The sequence below is a fragment of the Taeniopygia guttata genome, chromosome 5 (genome assembly GCF_048771995.1).
Source record: "Taeniopygia guttata chromosome 5, bTaeGut7.mat, whole genome shotgun sequence".
Lineage (NCBI taxonomy): Eukaryota > Metazoa > Chordata > Aves > Passeriformes > Estrildidae > Taeniopygia > Taeniopygia guttata.
In genome coordinates, this window is record NC_133030.1 from 40,258,024 (window position 1) to 40,265,353 (window position 7,330).

Consider the following 7,330-nt stretch of genomic DNA (forward strand, 5'->3'; position numbering starts at 1 on the left):
TGAATTACTCGTTTAAGTGTAAACAGACAGTGTTAAGCATGTTTGTAGGGGTGAGACGAGACAAAACACTCTTCCAGTCCTCATTTTATGTTCCATTACCACATAATGTAGTGAGACGACCTGGCTGAACAGAAGAAACCAGGATTGTAAATCCTAACGTTCTGAAAATCAAGTAGGAGCTATTAACTGTGAATTTCAGAAAGATTAAAAAAAATAAGAAAATAAATATCTTCCTGTAAAACAATTTGGCATACACATTAAGGGCAAAAATTGTGTGAAAAGAGCTGTTGTACCAGCTAGTACTGAAGCCTCCTGCTCATTCCTCTGTGAGAGGCATCAGGTTCCTCAATTTGCTGGCCATGGGGGACAGCAACACGAAAGGGAAATTCTTAGAACTGTTGAATTGGAGACATGGAAGGAGAAGGCCAGATGTGAAATTATTGCAGTTTGTGGTTTTGTACACATTTATAAAGGCATTGAAGACTAAGTCATACAAAACAGCAGGAATTTCTTTCCTGATTTAAAGTTCCACAGAGGTCTGCTGAGCCTTCATGGTCATAGGCATAGAGAGAAAATTAAGGCAGAAATAATGAAAAACAGGTGATTCTGCACTAAGTGAATGTAGTTTTCCTTGGGGAAAATTAGTTTGAAAAAGTTTCTTGTTGTGTTATTCTGGTAGAATCTTTTATGACATCCCTTTGAAACTGTATAGCAGCATTTAAGGTCAAAACACACACACAAAAAAATCTGGACTGAAAACTTCCAAGAAGTTCCAACTGTAATGGAAGTTATTACAAATTGTGTAATGATGATGAACACTGCTTTAAGTGTTCTTGAAGTTTGCAGGTTAGACATCTTCTTGGACAAAATTTCTGTTAAATTCTCTGGAACCTCTCTATATGCTGGATGTGAAGTGGAAAACAATTGTTATCAATTAGCTAACATTAAGGTACTAGGGAAAATATTTATTTTATGAGGATATGTTTTCCATTTCCTTATGTCTTTTGAAAGTTTAGAGAAAGCAAGCAAACATATAAAGTTTCGCGCAAAGGGCCATAGAAAGCCTGATGTAAATGGATAGATGTCTATATAGGGCTCATTTGTGTCTTATGGTAATTTCTCTATATATTTATGGAATTTAGAGCAAAGCCTCTTTTTCTTCAGTAGGCCTTCCTTCTGCTTTCAATAGGTAAACATATATCCCACACCCAGGTTGATTTAATGATTATTTAAAAATGTTATCAATCTGTATCACAATTTTTAATGTTATCTGCCTGAGATTGTACTAGCTTAGTTATCCATAAGTGAAGAACACATCAGTAAGTAATACAAATCATATCCAGACTGTCAAACAGAGAACTAAAATAAGATATTAGTTCAGTGATTGTATTGATATAAAGAATTGTGTATTCAGAATAACAGATTTTGAAAATAGTTATAGCAGCTCAGGAAATAACCTACCTTCTGATGGTAAATCTATGCACCAGACCACATGATGCCAATGGGAATATCCTACCTGTATCTCATTAATCTCAGAACTCTTTCTCAATTCTGTCATTATAGTGGATTTGCTTTGCATTGGAGTGGAGAAATCTTTAATCTGTTTCTTGTGTAGAACTATCTACTCCCTGCTTCATGTTTCTGGCCCATAATTTCTCTTCTGTCTCTTTAGAGTGAAAGATGTCCCCTGCAGGTAATCAAGGGATTCAAACAAGAGCCAAAGTCTAAATAAGAGATTTTCTTTTTCACCCAGGTTGGACTGCTAGGGAAGTTTTCCTCTCACCTTTGTAGTGCTGTGCTTAGTTCTCTTCCTAAAATTATCTGGGAATTCACCAATCCACTATAGAATAAAGACCTAGAACACTGGTGTGTTCTTCTGTGTCTTTTTGTGACTCAGGGTCCTGGGTTTTGGTTTTTGGTTAGTTTCAGAGTTGAGCAAAGCTTTCTGGTGAATGGTCTGCATCCATGACCTGTGGCCTGTCCTGACTGATTGCCTGTAATTGTGGGAACCCCTTTTGGAATGAATCCTATCTCAGACTCTTTGAGTGATGGAATTTCCCTAGGCAGAGGAATTTTCTTTAGTGTTTTTGTTTTCTCCCCTTCTGTCTCATATGAAGGATTTGAAAATGAATGCAAGTCTTTAGGCCTAAGCAAAGAAGGTGTCTGTCTTGTTCAGAAGTAATGTGTTTTGTGGAGGTGTTTACTTCCCATCTGCTGCACATTTACAGAAATTCATAGACAAAGTTATGAGTTGTTAATTAGAGCAGAAACTGGGGCAGTTCTTTGTCTCGGATGTGCTTTGCAAATTCACTTAGTATAGATGCTGCATTCAGAATTGTTAGGAGCCCTGTTTTTATTGTCTTCTGTTTTGTCTCTGAAACTTTAGAGATTTACATTGTACTCAACTGAGAAGAAAATATATTCGTGCTCATAGTGGATGTGAGTCAAACTATGCTTTGATTTAATTAAATTTTTTTTACATAATCAAAATAACTTAGTGTGCCCTCTAAGAAGGAATGGAATAGTGTAATAATGTGTCCTGTACTGTTGTGAATACCGAAGTAGTTTCCATTCTTCCTCACAAGGTCCAATCTTGCAGCTCAGAAAAAGTAAGGGAATTTATTTATGTGTACATTAAAACCCAAGTTTTCTGCTTCCCACAAAATGAGAATTTAACATTGCCTACAGTTGGTGTGAATAGTAAAAGGAACAGGAAACAAAAAAGTCCTTTGGAGCTCGGTGAAGGGGACCTGACAGACTACAAGAGATCCACATGACATCTGCACATTTTTCTGTACGTTAGCACTGGAAAGAGGATAGAATTACCAGGAAATGTTGCCCTGTGGTTTCTGTATTGAAGTGGCTCCATCTGTGCCACCTGTGGATGACATGATTGGAGCATTAGTTCTTGCTCTGCCTTAGCACTATTGATAACTCTGCTTAACATCGCCACAGGGGAGGCTTTGTTGGAGGCTGCAGTCACTTCGCCTGAGCAATGGTGTACATTGGCTCCTCCATTCAACCCTTTTTTCTGACATTATCGCATTTGAATGGGCCACCAGTGAAGCCATTCAGTGAGAACATGCAGCGGGGCTCCTGGGTGGCCTGGGGCTGAGCCCAGCACCCCCGTTAATGGACTGCCGCCGCAGCCCATTGAGCTCCATGAACTCCGTGACCAAAGAGAAGTGAGACAAAGATGTCCCTCAGCGCGATGTGTAGGTCAGGGCTGGACAAAAGCAGATAGTGACAATCAAACCAGTTAGATTGCTCCACTAAAAGGGGACACCTACCAGCACGGACCTCCGTTCCCGCAGGGCTGCGCCGTGCGCTCCCCTCTGCCCGTCCCCTGGGCCTTGGGCTGCAGTGGCGCGGCAGCTCTGAGCACCTACCTGAGCTCTTGCTCTGCTCACAGCAGGCTTTGCATTCTCCTAAAGCTTGCAAGCAACGTAGTTATCACTGCAGTTTGTGTCTAAGCATGCATATAACCCTTTGTTCACCTATACAGTGCACACATCCTTGTTCTTACGTGAAATGTCAGAGGCAGATGAGTGAGTTAAGTGTAGGACAAAACTTCTCTCATCTGGCTATTTTTGCATATGATTTTGATAAAGGTAGCAATCTTTTTTAAATGTTAACCCAAGATTAGTGAATTCAAGTTGGAAAGTGTCAGATATTGTGTTGTATCTCTCCCTCCCTTAAATAAACAATATGTTCAATACAAAAATTCCTTCTGCTGAAAGAGGGGTTTTATTCTGTTTTGCTGGTGATTAAAAACCATACTTTAAAAATTTTTGTGGTTGTTTTACTTCTAGCTTACGTTTGCTGAAATTAACAGCTGTTACTTGCAACTGTTAAAACTACTCTGTTAAATTAGCTGGACAGCAGGTAGCGAGAGCTTTTCATCCAACAATTAAGGAAAAAAGTTGGAGGTGGGAGTTAGCAGCTCTGAGCTCTGTATTGGCCTACATCTGAGATGGTCTGATCTGGTTAATGGCTTGAGAACTGTTCCTTGGTTTGGAATAAGGATATAATGCAAGACTACACCTGTCCTTTCATTTTTGTGGGCTCTTCCCGTTGTCCTTTGGACAGGCGATAATGATTTTCCTTGAAGATTAACAGAGCTGTGTTAGAGCAGAAACAGAGCTGTGAGAAACATCCTGAACTCCAAGTAGGGGTTGCAAGTTCAAATCTGCTCATTTCATGAACTGGCTGGGGATACACCTCTACTATTTATCTGTGTGTATCTTTGCTTTCAATGTTGTGAAAATATCCCCTCAAGAATTTCTATGTCTTGCAGCTAGGAGAAGCCATGTACATGCCACTTCATGTTATATATCCTGCATCTCATTTCCCACTTGCTTTAGAAAATACTCTTAGGACTGAGCTGTCACCCAGATGATGTCTGTTAATCCATCTTCCATGGAACTAACCTTGCCTTTTCTAGATCACTTCTGCTGTCAAGGTGCATGTGAGTTTTCTGCAGCAGCAGATAATAGGACAAGTTCTCAGCCTCCTGTAAGTGTTGAATTTCCATTTGGATTGAAGATGAAGAACAGGAAAAAAAATGAGTAATTTTAATTCCTTGATAATATAATGACTTACACCAAATGTTCTCTACTAGTGTTTCCTTCTACTTTTGAGTTTTTACCAAAACAGATCTAGCCTTAAAGACCTCAGAGAGAAAAAGGGAGGAATGTGGATGTAGAGGTGGAAAAAGGAGGCTGAAGTAGTAAAGCCTAGTTGGAAAATACTGTGGGCATCTTAACTCCACACTTCATTAACTTTGAATAGACTTTGGCTTCTAGATTGTGAAATGTACAGTTGAAATCAGCAATATGAGAAAAGAGTTCTAGGCAGAAAAGACAATAATTGGAAAGAAGTACTTTCAGAGTTCTGAAAAAGACAAAGGGAAAAGGGGACCAAAATAAAGAGAATGAGACAGATAAAACAGGGGAGGAGATCTTGAGATTTATTTTCTCAGAGGGAATTCGAGAGATCTAATGAAAAAACAAATATATGTAGAATGGCAGGAATGGCTCAGCCAGTATGTCAGCTGTGAGTGTTTGAACCTAGGGGTCTTACATCCTAGCCCTGTTTTTTTAGTGATAAAACTATTTCCTACATTACATAAACATTCATGACTTTGTATATCTTTTGGTGCCATTGCAGTTGTGCAAAAAGCATTTACTATTTTTTCAAGACCAAAGAAGAGCTCATCAAAAGAAGCTTTGGAAGAATGAGTGGGAAGCCTTCCTCACCTTGGTGTGTTTTGGTAATTGCTAAGCAGATAAGATAGAATCAATCAAATCTCTCATGCTGTTATTTTAAACACAAACAGAAGAAGAAGTATAAGTAGCATGTGATTCGGTATGAGAAAACAGTAAATATAATTTTTTTTTGTTATGACTGCGGGTAAATTGGCACCTTCAGATACAGAGTAACAAAAAGCAGAGGACACTGCATCTACCTCTTGCCTTTAGAATCAAATTTCAGCTGCAGCAATAAAGAAAATTATTCCTTTCCCTCAAATGTCTATTGAAGCATACAAAGCTCAGAACTGACTGGATGAGAGCTGTTTGGGCCAAGGGCAAAGCAAGGATGGAAGATTTTGCTGTCTACTAAAAAAAGTCGATGTTAAGAGAAGCAGTGCAGTCTCTGGGGGGCAGCACACTACCACCTCCTGTGCCTGGATCTTACTTCAGCTGCACACATCACCTTAGAGGAATCATTGTTTCTATTGCTAAGTCTTCTGAAAACTTGGCTTTGATGTCACCAGACTTCCTACAATAAATATCTTGAATTTATTTTTATACATTGATTATAGGACTTTGTTACTTAAAATCTAGTGACTTTGCAAATATTACTAGTTTTATGCATGCAGCAGTATCAGTTTAATTCTGTTATGCTCTTGCCTCCTGTAACCCCCCGGTATAAAATTATCTGTCAAAATTTTTTTTGGTAATTTTTCCCCTGATTCCTGACAGATTCTTTCTATCAGGGTCACACATGGAAAACCAGTCCTTTAGAAAGGATGGGGTTTTTTCAATTCTTGCCAAGTGGTTTCTGTATTGGGTGTTATGAGATCTCTTCTGCACGCATTACTGGAATCCCAGAGGAGCAGTTTATCTGCTTGACACTCCATAAACCTAGTTAGAATCAAATGGGCCTGTGGGATTCCCAGCATGTATTTGTTCTTATGGTGTTATTGGTAATCTAGAACTGTGCAATGAATAAGGAAGGATCCAGGGACTGACTTAGGTCAGTTTTTTTATTATTTTTATTTTCAACTATAAATGAAAAGGACAGGAGATTAAGGAGGAGAATTCTTCATCTTTTAGTACTTTCTACAGTAACGCATCCTCCTATAGAACAGTTGAACTTTCTTTCTAACTGAAGATGTTTCTTCAGTTATTAACCATGGTTCTCAAAGCTGAAAATTAACATGAGAGTGCTGTCTCTAATTTGATTAATAATTCATATGCCCAATAGGATATTTTCTCAGTAGAAAGTTCCAAGTGAAAAGAAAAACTTTGCACATTCCAGTGAAATTTGATCCATTGATTTTAGTTGAATACAAATTTTAAGGTGTTAGGGAGCTTTCACAGGAAGAATGAGGAGAAAACTCCTAAAACTATTTATAATCAGTAACCAAGACTCCCACTAAGAATGTAGAAACCTACATTCCTGTCACCATGTTGTTTGATTTAGGAAAGAGGTACCAACCCAGATCTCCTCCGCTGGAGAGATCTTTAATACATGAAAAATATTCTTCTGGCACATATGAATGCTACAGAGATTTTCTTCAGAAAATGTGATGGACTCACATTGCACTTTTCTTCTCAAAAATATTGCATTTCAACATGCAAATTAATTGCAAAATTAGTAATGTAAAAATTTCCTCAGTCTTTTATTTTTCTGTGAATGACTGTAAGAATACCCTTCTTGTTGTGAGATCAGGAAAACAGAAAATTAATTTTTCTTTAAAAATCTGATTTTCTCTGAGCACAGAAGCACTAAATCCCTCATCATCAATGAGCCCCTTTTCATTTTTGGAAGTTTTTAATTTTCTCATGGTATGCTATAGCATCTCCTATTACACTTTTAAGAACAAATTCTCAAAAAGCTATGCTAAAACTCTAAACTTCAATATCACTTCATGGCTGCAGGTCTCTTAACTGGCTCCAATAATCATATTTGCCAAATCAGAATCTCATGGCAGTGCTCATCACATGAATTAGCTAGTGTTACTTTAGGCCCTTCAATATGAAAAAAAAAAATGTTTATAACAATACCCTAGATATTTTCACATATTTGGATTTATTTCAAGTGT